This window comes from Myxocyprinus asiaticus, chromosome 10 (genome assembly GCF_019703515.2).
Source record: "Myxocyprinus asiaticus isolate MX2 ecotype Aquarium Trade chromosome 10, UBuf_Myxa_2, whole genome shotgun sequence".
Taxonomy (NCBI): Eukaryota; Metazoa; Chordata; class Actinopteri; order Cypriniformes; family Catostomidae; genus Myxocyprinus; species Myxocyprinus asiaticus.
This window is the reverse complement of record NC_059353.1, coordinates 5438517-5452908: the sequence shown is the minus strand read 5'-3', so window position 1 is coordinate 5452908 and position 14392 is coordinate 5438517. Positions and strand designations below refer to the sequence as shown.

Here is a 14392-nt window from a genome sequence, read left to right as displayed (position 1 = left end):
AAAACACAAACACTTAACAAAGAATAGGAAACATCAAAGAAAGTGAGGGAAGGGAGGGAAACTAGGGAGGGAGTTCAAGGAAAGGGGCGTGGCCTGGAGGCCTGGGATGTGGCCACAGGGCAGAGGCAGTGTCAGTGAGGTCTGGGAGGCTGCCACAGGGCAGGGGCCAGGGTTCAGAGCATTGGCCGCATGACAGGAATCAGGAGAGGGTGGCTCAGTGGATGGAGCCGTGGCAGACTCGGGGCGGAGCTGTAGCAGACTTAGTGGCTAAGTGTGTGAGCAGCGGCAGCAGGGTAACAGCCTTCATGGCTCTGGGTGTTGGCAGTGGCAGCAGGGGAACAGCCTTCGTGACTCTAGGTGCTGGCAGTGGCAGCAGGGGAACAGCCTTTGTGGCTCTGGGTGCAGGCAGCGGCAGCAGGGGGAACAGCCTTCGTGGCTCTGGTGCTGGAAGCGGCAGCAAGGGAACAGACTTTGCGGCACTGGGTGTTGGCAGCGACTGAGGCTTCAAGTGTTGGCTCTGGGAAAGACGAGGCTTCAAGTGTTGGCTCTGGAGTGGATGAGGCTTCAAGCACTGGCTCGTTGGCCATGGCCATATGCAGTGTCAGAGAAATTACCCCCGGGCACCAAGGGGTGTAGGGAGCCACAGAAACCATAGGGGGCGTGTCCTGAGACAAGCCAGGACCAGACGATGGGCAAAAGCAGAGGAATACAGTCAATAGGATTTATTGATAAAACACAAAATGTAAATAACTGAAAATTGCTTCTAGTGGCGGCCACAGACGGCTGATCCAACAAGACGCTGGCAATGAGGGAGTGACAGATAGGCGTTTCCAATGCCGGCAGCTGACAGCTGATCCTACAGATACACAAGCACGCTCTAACTGCACAAGAGAGGAATGTTAGACAAGAAAGCTAACACCAAGGTCACTGTAACACCACAATACACCACAGCAGACAATTATCCGACATCGGATGTGACACATGGGGGTGTTTAAATAAGAGAAACAAACAAGGGTTCCCATGGAAACGCTGAGTCAGCATGCCAGCGACACCTGAATGCATGAGGACAAAACTGTGGGAAGATGACAAGCCAGTTGAGGGACTGTGATGCTCTGGGCAATGTTCTGGGAAACCCTGGATCCAGCCACACGTGCCACCAACATAAACATCGTTGCAGACCAGGTACACCCCTTCATGGCAATGGTATTCCCTGATGGCAGTGACCTCTTTCAGCAGGATAATGCGCCCTGCCTTACTGCACACATTGTTTGGGAATGGTTTGAGGAACATAATGAAGAGTTCAGGGTGTTGCCCTGGCCTCCAAATTCCCCAGATCTCAATCCGATTGAGCGTTTGTGGGATGTGTTGGACCAACAAGTCTGATCCATGGAAAATCCAACTTGCAACTTACAGGACATGAAGGATCTGCTGCTAATGTTTTGGTGCCAGATACCACAGGACACCTGCAGGGATCTCGTAGAGTCTGTGCCCCGGTGGGTCGGCGCTGCGGAGGACCAACATCATTTTAGGCAGATGGTCATAATGTTTTGGCTCATCAGTGTATTATTTGAGCTATAAAGCTGTTTAAATTGTCGTCTTTACAATTCTTTTAGGCTTTTGGGGTTTACAACGATACATCGTCATGGCAACCAAGTTTAAAATTGGATATAAATTCACACAGAAGATGTTAGTGACCGATTTTATCAGACCAAAATCATGTTAACACACATATTGTTGATGTCTTGTGGCTGTACTTTTACAACAGTCAGTATTTTAAAATTTACAGATTGGCCCCATTCACCTCCATTGTAAGTGTTGCACTGTAACCCAGATTTTTGTCTTTTTTCAAAGAAAAGGAGGGATGAGTCAAAATGTATTTTTGTGGCAATCAATATTATGCCACAAATGCTGTTGAATGAGCTTGAATGAACTTGTATTGTACCCAGAATATTCCTTTAACCCTAACACTGGTAGCAGCAAATATAACTCTCACAAGAGTTTGATGAACAAGGTTTATTAGACAATCTATATGACCATTTTACCATGCATCATGTAAGACTCAAGCATCTGGACAAAGCTTGACCCTTTTTTTGCAAATGTTTCAGACAAAGGAGGCTATCAGTCAATCATTGTGTCTTTGCATGATAGTTATGGTTGTTTTATGGGTTTAAACACTGCTGTTTGCATGGCTGTAACCAAACAGAGGTCTGCTTTATCAGCAAGTGATTGGAGCCAGGCAGCGGTTGGACTGGAATTGCAGCTCTCGCAGAGACTTTTGAAGTACAAGGAAATGTTGCTCAACCTTAAACCCAGCAGTTTGTGTGTGAGTGCGCCATTCGTGATATTTTTTGCTACTTTAATAATTTCAAAAAGGCTGTGTAAACAGTGGATTCACTTTCACTGCAAGCTTCCAAAAACTATTAGAGAGGAGTTTGGGGATCTGAGCACTGAAATCTGAAGCCTCAACATGCCTCATGTTCTGAAAGAGGTTCAGATGGGATACTTCAGCCGAGAGAAGTGGTTTATCCTTGGTGTAGAAATCTTCTCCTCCTATCTCAGCTGCCGTAGTCTGGTGCACATTATGAGCTTTTTTTCATTCCACTATGTTATTCTTGCTCAAGTCCCGTCAGTGTTCCCAAAGCTCCCCAGAGCCGCACATTTTCACATGGGCTGGATATGGCTGATCGGTTGTGTTTCGTTGATGTTGTGCTTGGCTTCTCCAAACCCACACCTCCTATAATCGCTAGTGACACCGGCACCTGTACGCAGCTTTTTGGCACACATATGCACGGCTCTGTAGAAAATGCCCAGACTACCGAAGATGGCCATTATCCTTGGTACACCAGTAAAATCAGAGAAATCCCACTCTGTTTACATAGATCTCGTATTGGGCCAAACAATGAGAAAGTGAATGAAAGTCTCTTTTGAAGTGTTTACTGGCATATCACCACACCCTGAACTGATTTTTGGGATAAATTACAGAGAAATCTTACATTTCAGCATCTGGCACCTCTGAGCTGCTGAAGGCTGACAATATGTTATACTCCATCAACATATCTCTGGGAGATGCTCTGTGATGTGGCACAAGTGATAATAATCAGACATTTTCATATGTACTTAGCATGATATCAATCTAACCTCATGGAGTTCTCTGTTTAGCCACAACAATAACCAGCGGCCATCTCTTCATTGTAGGAAGACTCTGTTTGTCTGTCAATCGTGTAATTTTTATCTTCCAAAGGCAGTTTGAAACGAAGGTTAACAAGTGCATGGAAACACAGGGTGATGTAACGTGTTGTCACACTGTAATCCAGGCTTTCACTTTTGTATTATTGAGTGCTCATCTTCCTGACTGCCTAAGTGAACAGTCAGTAGGTTTTGAAGACATGAGCAACTGTGTAAAGAAAAACAAAAGCAGCAGACACTGACTTTGGCTTAGAGGTCTTTAAACATGTTATTAGTGGTGTTTGCTATATGCAAGTATCACTATTGATTATATTTAGGGTTTGGGTTATATTCATTATAATTTGTCACGAAATTCATCCTGTACCGTTTGTGCTACAGACATGAACGATACCTCAAATTGTGCATCTTGTTGAGGATACATGTGCTATTACTGTTTTTTAAGCAATCTGGCTTATGATTGTCACCTGTTGGACAATAAAACAGTAAAACAAAAAACACTTGCGTTGAAGGAGGGACCTGAGCTTTATCTAGGAACCAGTATATATTAGAAATTTTAAGATGTGCTCTTTTGACCTTAGCTTTTAGGCAACTACAAATAAACGCCCTAGCAATTGTTCAGAATGCCTTAATAACCACCCACAATGCCGTAGCATCATGGTGGCAAGTTTTGCACAGGCAAGCACCACAAAAACAGTGAAAAACTAATCTTAATCTTGGGAATTTGGTCAAAATGCTTTTGGATTTAACACACCAATGAATAAATGAATAAGTAAAAAAAAAAAAAAGTGGGTGTTGGGTGCCCAAGGCTCATCGATGCGCGAGGGCAATGAAGGCTATCCCATGTTGCCTGAACCAACAGAAGTTCTACTGTGGCACAAGTCACAGAAAATTGTAATGATAGTTATGGGAGGAATGTGTCACAACACACAGTGGATCACACCCTGCTGCGTATGGGGCTGCGTAGCCACAGACCGGTCAAAGTGCCCATGATGACCCCTTTCCACCATCGAAAGTGCCTACAATGGGCACGTGAATGTCGGAACTGGACTTTGAAGCAGTGGAAGAAGGTCGCCTGGTTCGATGAGTCCTGTTTTCTTTTACATCATGTGGATGGCCCTGCACATGTGCGCCATTTACCTGGGGAAGTGATGGTACCAGGATGCACTGTGGGAAGCCGACAAACTGGTGGAATAAGTGTGATCTTCCGGGCAATGTTCTGCTGGGAAACCCTGGGTCCGGCCATTCATGTGGATTTGTCAGTTTGACACGTGCCACCTACCTAAACATTGTTGCAGATCAGGTACACCCCTTCGTGGCAATGATATTCCCTGATGGCAGTGGCCTCTTTCAGCAGGATAATGCGGCCTGCCACACTGCACACATTTGTTGGTTAATGGTTTGAAGCAGGTGCATATTAGAAAGGTGGTCATAATGTTTTGGCTCATCAGTGAATATTAGAAATTTGAAGATGTGCTCTTTTGACCTGAGCTTTTAGGCAACCACAAATAAACGCCCTAGCAACTGTCCAGAATGCCTTAGTAAATACCCATAACACCATAGCATCATCTTGGCCAGTTTGTACAGGCAAGCACCACTCACATTTTCTTAAGAAAATGTCGTTATTCATTATAAATGCATTTCCCTCCTATTAAGAGTTAAAACCCAATCTTAATCTTGGGTATTTGGTCAAAATGCCTTTGGATTCTCCACAACAATGAATAAATGAATATTGTAGAAAATATATATATATATATATATATATATATATATATATATATATATATATATATATATATATATATATATATATATATATATATATATATATATACATTTTTTTTTTTTTATTTTTTTTTTATTTATGCAATGTCATGGTGTTTTTGGGTGGTTACTATGGCATTGTTAGGTGCTTGCTAGGGCATTACTAAAACATTGCAAGATTGTTGCTTACTACCCCAAGTCAAAAGAGACCATCCCCAAGTCTCTAAGACATCCTGATCTCTAGATATGTTTGGGGACCTTTTCATTTGAAGTCTTAGGGATTCTTTGCTAATTTTTCATCCACCAGGACAAATTAAAATGTTTTTGAATAAAAAACATGATCCTGTATTTGTTTCAAACAGATATAATTTACATGTAAGTATCCCAATAACTTTTACCCCCTTAAAACGAAGGATTTACTGTATATCTAATGTAAAAGAATAGTACCTCTATTGATATATAGGTGATGCTCATGATTATTGTGAAAAACAATCCAATGCCAATGTTCATGTTTATAATCAAAAAGGAGGTGCTGTATATCTACTGTACCAGGTTTTTTTTACCTGACCAAAACCGTAATTTGAAATTTTCCCCAAAACAGAAGTATTAAAGTATTCTTAGAGGATCAGTTTGGTGGTTTCCTTAACTTTCAGTTGTTGCAAAATGTCTTGAAATACAGTACATAGAAAAATACTTGAGTGTTTGTTCTATTTTTTGTGTAAGTACACACAAATGCAGCATTATGCCTCAGACACTAGATACAGTATACTCTAGGTCTCACCTCAGGCGTCTATGTTATTCCGGTACTTCTGAAGGCTCGGGTCCCTCCTTCAGTGGAAGTCAATAGAATTTTTTGCCTGTTGTATCATTTGCTAGGCAAAGTCCAATCACTTAGAAACGTAATAGCACACCTCTCCTCAAGGAGAATGCTGCATTTTGCTTCACACCCTTAACAGACACTCTAGGTCTCACACTGGTGTCATAGCACAACAATTTGTCGGTGAGAAATCCTCCCTTATGTACAGTACATGTACAACATTTACACACTTTGTCACCATGATGAATTATGTGATTGCAGTCACTGAGAAAATCTACTGTATTTTGAGCGCCATTTACAGACAGCCAGAGCGAGGCGAGGTTTTCAATCCAGCCCTGCGTGTTTGCGACCCGTGTTGAGAGACTGTCAGCGTTTAAAACGAGCATTTTGATTAGGCTCGATTGAGGAGTCTCTCTCAGCCGTGCCTCGTCCTGGGTGATTAGACTAAAACGGTTGCTCGTCTTGACTGGAGATCGCAGCAGTTCCACATAAAACGCTTCGTGATTGAAGGTCGAAATATTTTGAATTCTAATGGAGGCTGGCTGGATAAATAGCCTGAAATAGACTGTAGAATTTCAGTACGGCCTCGTCCCAGCCACCCCCACCCGTCCCTCCCAGCCGCCCTTGTCCGCTGTGAAAAGAACGGTTGGGAATGGCTGCGCTTGATGATCATAGAATTACTGGATGGTGATTCTAAACCCCTCAAAGAGGAGTTGCTATGGAGATCTCGTTCCAAACTGCGAAATTATTCCCCTCAGAAAGCCTGGAGAGCAGAGGGCTGAACACATCATTGTTCAGGTGGTGGTTGGTTAGGAAATTGCCGGTGGCTGAGCAATCACAGCGGCGGCTATAGTTAAGGATCTAAAACGGTTTGCTCTCGGAATGGTGTGGGACAACACGGATGTGTATATGATGGTTCCTTTCAATCAAGTCACTCTCAGACACGCCAGGGCAGGGAAATGACAGCGAGGGAGAGAGAGAGAGAGTTCCCGTGAAAGACGAATGAAAACCATTATTGTCTCTCGAAGCTAATGAAATCTGGGACTGTCCTGATATATGTATTCTTTGACTGCATGAATCTGAAAGCCAGTTTGAAAGGTTATCTTCCCTGTCGATTGAAACCTCTCAATGTCTCATCTACTCGCTCTCTTTGCCTGTATAATATTATGTTAATGAAGTATTTCAAAAAGGTTTACATTTACGCATTTACAAGACGCTTTATCCAAAGTAACTTACAGTGCATGCGTGTCTGCATTTCACCAGTTTCTGCATTCCTAGTGAATCTAACTCCTGACTTTGGCATTGCTAATGCCCAGTACTCTTCAAAAAACACATATTTGTGGTATCTTTGTAAAAAAAAGAGGTAACACTTTCGATGAAGCCCATATTTATAAAACATTGTAAAGGAATTATAATGCATTTATATTGTCTCATAATACACCATATAATATTTCATAATACATTATGATACTTAACCTGTTCATAGTTATACATTACAGAGTACAATGCATTATGACACAATCGACATCCAGTTTAATCTGCAGAAGTTATAATGTACTGTAATTTATAATTAGGGATCGTATGTGCTGTCATGCAAAAGCAGCATAGTGTCAACAGTCATAAGGCTTTATGACGTGATCATATACAATTATAAGTGGTCTTGGCCTGCTTTAAGTAAACTTACAAAAGCAATATCTTCTTATAAATAACCATAACATAAACTTGTAACATACAATACATTAAAACTTAAGCTTGTACTGTATAATTGAAGTTCCAGTATATACAAATGCACAGAATACAATGGAATACATATTCACAATGTCATTTTTGCCTGACAGGGTGTAATTTATCTGAACATAGACTATAGGCCTAATGAAAATATACTATAATAAAGCTAGCAAATATATGAAAATATATAATAAGCATTTTACAAGATTGACTTCTAGTGTCTTATAATCACTTAAAATATCTTATGGATGGTTATAAAAGACATTGCTTTTATTACTTTATTTAAAGCATACCTATTACTGTATATACAATGCAAATATATACAGTATTATACATTATTTATACATAACTTCTGCAGGTAAAATTTGATGTTGATCATGTTATAATGCATTATACTCAAAGGTATAACTATGATGTTTTAAGTGCTATAATGTATTATAAATGTGGTTACAATTATTTATAAGTTATAACATATTATAAAGTGTATTAGGAGACATTACACTTGCATTATAATGCATTTATAAAGCCTTTATAATGCATTATAAATATGGGCTTTATATAAAGTGTTACAGTGAACACTTTACAACAATGTTTTCATTTGTTAAGGGATTATAAAGGGGTTCATTACTGTCTATATGTTATGTTGAATGTACATGCTTAATAACACTTAATTATACATTAGTGGACACATATGGAGAATTTACTAAGGAGTTGCCATGTAAGTTAAAATGCTTACTTTTTCTTAAGTATTGCATGAAAGTCACCCTTTTTTATTCATTTAGTTAAAACTGCATTTGATCTACAATGCATTTGTAAATGACTTATTAGTCATTAATGAACCCCTTTATAAACACTTAACAAAGGAAACATTAATGTAAAGTGTTACCGAAACTATTCTGCCTTCAGTCTGCCCACAACAAATTTGATATTTTATCATTTTGATATCTCTAACACAACAATGCAGTTTAGTTTATAGAAACAGTTTAGTTTGGCCCCTCAAATGTCAAAGAACACCAAATTTTGCACAACAAATGCTTGTCTGGTTTACAAGATGTGCCAAAATGCCCCATAAACACAGCAGAATCACAGCAAGTCTATTATATGTGTGTATATAAGCGGATTATTTTTCTGTAGTGCAGACAGAGGAGAGTGGCTTCTTATGACAGGCTCGTAAAGTAGCTTTTACCATCTTGAATACCAGGGCAATTGCAGCAGCACATTTGTGTAGAACATTTTAACAGCGAGCCAAGGAATGCAAGTGATCTAGATATGCTCTTCCCTTTTCACATGTGAGAACACGCACAGGAAGCGCACTGCTGCTGAGGACTGTAATTTGAGTGAATGATGTCGATCACATGATCTCGCAGCCATCAACAACAAAAGAGACAGTTGAAGCATGAGAATCTGTCCTGAATGTGTCATATATTTGTATTTTTCTACTTAATAATGGGCATATGCTACACTGAATATCTGTAATGCACATTTTCAGTAACGACAATATAATGCCTAGAAATACCCAGTTTTGTAAAATTATACCATCAATTACAGCTTATATCACAAAAACACCCCAGATACATTTCATTAAATGTATAGATATGTATAGATACAGCACATTAAACACGTATAGCTAATATGTACTATGTAAATTATTGTTCATACATTGTTCAACAGAAAATACCTATACATCAGTACATCTTGTTAATGTTTACTGAATAGCTCTAATAGCAAATCTAATAGCAAAACATAAATAATGGTATGTAGAAAATACCCAATGTATTAAAATAATTTTAAATAACAGCTTATATGATAAAACACTGATAGTCAGTAGATCTGTCAAATGTTTTGAGCACAAAAACATCAGACATTCGATGATCTGTTTTTGCACTGGTGTGCTTTTGGTCTTTGTGGCTAAACAAATGACTCTTAATTGATTGTGTATGTGCTGTTGAATTGCATAAGCTGCAAACTTTCAAATTGGTTTGGTGAAGAAAACTGATTACAGGCAGGGTACCGAGATTTAAACAATCTGAAATGTTGTGTTTTTCTGTGTCTGTATGTATGCACACTTATATTTGTTAGTCTTGTGGCCCTGCAGATCACTTGTCTGTGAGACTTTGGTTTTTCTTCTAAAGATAAAGGCTTTTGTTGGGTCAGACAGCCCAGGCATACCTGCTAATGGTCTCTCAAAACACACAGTATCTAAAGAACAGCAGTAAAATGGTAATTGCCAGATAGACTTGACTTCTGAAGCTGCTCTCCCTCTTTTCCTCCTCCAGAGCTCTTTTTTTTACGGTTCTTCTTGCAACTGGCTGTGGCATCGTACCCTCATAAGTGCAGTCTTCTCAGAGAACTTTGCCAAACCTGTTGTTAAAGGACTAATTGTAAAGATTTCCCCTTGGCTTGTCCTTTGCTATCTGTGTTTATTCAAACATCAAAAAATTTCACTCACTGTGAAATGTAAATATATGTGAAATACAAATAAGATGTTTTTTTGTGTGTGTTTTTTTTTTACTTTGCTTTGCTTTGCAACACAAATCTAACCTAGATATTTGTTGTAATATACATTTGCATTCCTTATTTGATTAAATATATTCTTCAGTATGAGTTTTGTCTGTATATTTAAACAGTACTCTACTGTAGGACAGTGTTTTTGGGGGTCCAGGGACAGCCAGGAGGCTGCAGGGGAGTTGGTCCATGCAAAATTGTAATACATTTTTTTTTTTTTTTCTCCCCCAGAGTTAATATTTATGTAATTTGACATTGTGTTTCCTTCTGAAATCATTAGATTAATCATAATTATTTTATGCTATTGCTAGCCATAGTTTTAAGCATTACGAGATAAAACATAATCTTCATATTTTCATATATTCATATATTACATATATAAAAAAATAGATATATTATTTATTGAGTTCGTCTCTTCTTTCTTGTAACTTTCATGGGGGCCCCTCACAAGGGGAACATCATTTTTGGGTGTCCTTCTCATCAAAAAGTTTGAAAATCCATGCTTTAATATACATACTATGGATCATTACATTAATTATAAAACTAAATTATACTGTAGGCAGTTGATGCTGTACTCTCTGTTTAATATTTGGAAACATTTTGAAGGATCCTCCCTTGACAAAATGAAAGAAAAAAAAAAATAGTCAGGGAGATTTTCTTAAGAAATTCAATATGTAAATACAATAGTACTTAAATAAGCAGATATATTTTAATGTACATATTTCTTGCTATCCAGGAGCAACTCATATCATTTTTTTCTTTTAAAAGTTCAAGCATTAATGCAGAGAACAATAGCACATTTTCTTCCCAATCACTGTAGAACTGGGAGCCAGCAAATTGAAGCAGCAAAACAATAATTCCCTTGATTAGCCCCTTTCTGTGTGGGGTAAGTGAACTGTTTATACTGTGGAGTACCTCAGAGAGAGCAGAGCAACCAAAACAGCCTCATTAGCTGCACAGTAATTGTATAACTTCATTTCAGCAGGACAACCAGAATACATCATGATAGCTTTCCACAAAGTGTAAGACCTTCGCTTACATAGCAAAGTAACATGTTATCACATATTCAAAGGATATTATTTTTAAAGGAATTTGTAAATAACTTTTACATTTTTGGAAACACATTATAAGACCTTTATAATATTAAGAAACATTATTATATAATGCTTACTGTGAAAGGTACATTTAATAGAAATATCATTAAACTTTGACTCATATATTTTCACTTATTCATATTTGAATGTACTCTGAAACATAACACATTTTTAATAAAATATTATCAAAATTATATTGTCAAGTAAAGAGATGATGCCCTCTAAAAACATTTTTTTGAGTGATTTATTTGTCTTTTGTTCTATTTTTTTTTTCTGTTTTGCTTTTTTGTTGTTTTGTTTAGTTTTTTTGTTGTATTTTGTTTTGTTCTGTTGTTTTTTGTTTTTTATTTTGCTTTGTGTGTTTTTTTTTTTTTTTATCTTATTTTTTGTTTTGTTTAGAATCATGAAACTGTTGTAAGTGAAGCTTTTTTTGGGTGGATTGTTTCACATTTGTAGATGGAAATATACTTTTTTCAGAGTAGCGCCATATTTGATTTTTGATGGGGATGAAAACTAGGCAGTGTGGGATAGACATCCAGTCTCTTCAGTGGGTTGTACTGTTGTGTAAATTGGTGTTGATCCTTCACCTGATTGAAAATACTTCTTTCCTTAAAAAAGTCCAGTTGACAAATAAAGAGTTGTGAAAATTAGATATGATCTAGGAACTTTATAAAGCTTTATACAGGGCTTGTCATTGAAGAGACTGTAAGTCTATTCCTTACAGCCTCGTTTTCATTCCCAACAAATATTAAAAATAGCGCTTCTTGGAATAAGGTCTATGGCACCGAATTATAACAGATAATCAAAACAGTTGTATATCATTGTTTAGGTAAGTGAATCATCAATATTTTCCAGCTCAAACTTGTTTGACATTGTTAGAGTGACATGTAAGATAGATGGTATGAATAATTGTCATGACGTATTGCGAGGAGCTGTACTGTCATCGGCAGGCTCCAGAGAGGTGTCAGTTAAAATGCCTTCAGGCCAATCGCATAAAAACACGCATGCCGATCACAGCCACTCATTTCCACCATTCACTGATTCTGTAGCAGACATCTATGATTTATGGATAACAAAGTGTGCTTGATAACTGAATATAGACAGTCTTCAGCAAGTATTGTCAGAGTTTTGTATGTAAATAGATTTTTAGACTTTAAAAGCAAGGCCTGTGTTTGCATGTACGTGAGCGTGTGTGTGTGTGTGTGTGTGTGTGTGTGTGCGGTATTTGGTAATGATAATTCTACTGTTTATGGTTTCACATAATGTGTGGCCTTTCCATGTTCATGTGCGCAATGAGTGGTCAAACTCATGACTCTTAGAAGACCTGTAACAGGGGCAGTGATTGGTTCTTATTCTGCACCAATCACAGTTTTGCTTTTTGTCTTTGTGCCGGCTAGCAGCCTTGGCATAAATGATGGTTGTACTGAATCAGACCTTAAGTGTCTAAGAGATTCATTATCTAATCACTGGTAGGACGACCCTCCACAATACACCCTGATTATGATCAGAGGAACCTACACCCTCTACTCTGCCTTCGCTTTCACACCAACATATATGCAACAAACACATAGCGCCACCATTTGCCCCCATACTGTATGTGTAAAGAGACCACCATAGTATGAATTAGGGCTTGAGTTGCAGTAATTTTTTACTGGAAACGTGCATTTATTTGTGTGAATTCTGTGTAGATTTGTAACTGATAAAAAATGATTTACCATTTGAGAAATGATGCTTTGTTTTGCTTTAAGTTTTGCTTTGTTTTAATTTTTTATTTTTTTATTTACTGGTCTGTTCTGTTTGGTTTTTCTTTGTTTTGGTTTGTTCTGTTGTTTGTTTTGTTTGTTTGTATCATGCAAAATTGTATGAAATTCTATAGTTTTTAATATCTATGGTTAAGCCATAGTTTTGATTCCATAGGTTAACATTAGGTAAGAGTCAAGTGTCCAGGCAATGGATGAGAATAATTATTGTCTATTGTTTTTTTTTTTCAATGCAATGACATGTGTATATGTGTCTGTGTTCGTGCACCAACAGAGTCAGCATTTTAATGGTGTGTGTGTGTATCTGTTCTTACACAGAAAAGGAAACTATATTTGACACAGTAGTAATTGTAAGGTTGTGAGTGTTTGTTTGCAGGTATGTGTTTCAGAGAAGTGAAGGATATAATCTATAAGTCTGAAGGGTAAGAGGGTTTATTGGACAGATCACACACACACACACAGCAGCATTCTGGTTGTGCGTCACAGTGCAACTACAGCCAGTCAATGCCCCAGCATGCACCACCCTCGCAGCATGCCTCAAACGACTGCTCTCTCATGCCATTCCAATCTGAAAAATATATGTAGTCTTTCTTGTGTGTTTTTTTTATTCCCCCTCTCATCCCTTGCTCCCCTCCCCCTCCTCTCACTGGCCCATTTCACATCTTTTTCTGTGGAAATTGAGAATGTTGTTAGGTCAGGGGGTTTGTGCTGCAGAAATCATTAGCAGAGAGATACTAACACAGCGGCTGAACCCGGGTCAGCGCTCCACACTAATGAAAGTCTCTCCGCCAGCAGCTTTTCATCTGGAGTAAAACTCAAATCAGAGCACTGCTTACATTCACTTGCATTCTGGGAAAGGGCCTCATACGATGGGTGACCCACAATCCCAAAGCAGGATATTAATCCAAGAAATGTTTGTAATGCATGATATGATGGCATATTTGTCTATATGTCTCTATCTATCTATCTGTCTATCTATCTATCTATCTGTCTGTCTGTCTGTCTGTCTGTCTGTCTAATCTTTTTTTTTTTTTACTTTCTCTTTCCAGTCCAATGCAAGTTAAATAAACCAGTCATATTAGATAAGACTGGGTTTTGCAGATCAAAACACACAAATGTGTGAGACTGCAGGAGAAAATTAAAACATTTGGGAGGTAATAAAGCAGTGTGTCTGCATTGCTGCTGCTGCCGTTTGTCTGCTTCTTTTAAACACTGGGATAAAGCCACCCGCCTATGTTCTGTCGTGTGCCAGCCACGCTGAGGCCAGCTTCTGCCGTGACCCTGGTTTGTAAAGGATTTCGTCGTGTGTGTGAGTTTATGTGTGTGTGTGTGTGTGGGGGGGGGGGGGTGGTGGTGCTGGTAATCCTGCTTTTCACCCAGCCCATTCCAGCCTGGGCACACACAGCTTCTGACCACTCATTATCCTAACAAGAAGGGCCATTTCACCTGCGACTGGAAGCCTTGTATGCTCCTTGTTCGTGTAATCCCCCCTCAAACACACACACGCACACACACACACACACACACTCCGCCAGACCCGT

At 38.8% G+C, this 14392-nt stretch overlaps 1 long non-coding RNA gene across 1 annotated transcript in view; it reads left to right on the top strand.

The window, feature by feature from the left end:
- LOC127447434 (uncharacterized) overlaps positions 1-9903 on the top strand; it is a 31937-nt gene extending 22034 nt beyond the window's left edge. The window contains exon 4 of the long non-coding RNA XR_007898384.1: positions 9769-9903. This is a non-coding gene — a long non-coding RNA (uncharacterized LOC127447434). The remainder of the gene's footprint in view (positions 1-9768) is intronic.
- Positions 9904-14392: the final 4489 nt, after the last annotated feature.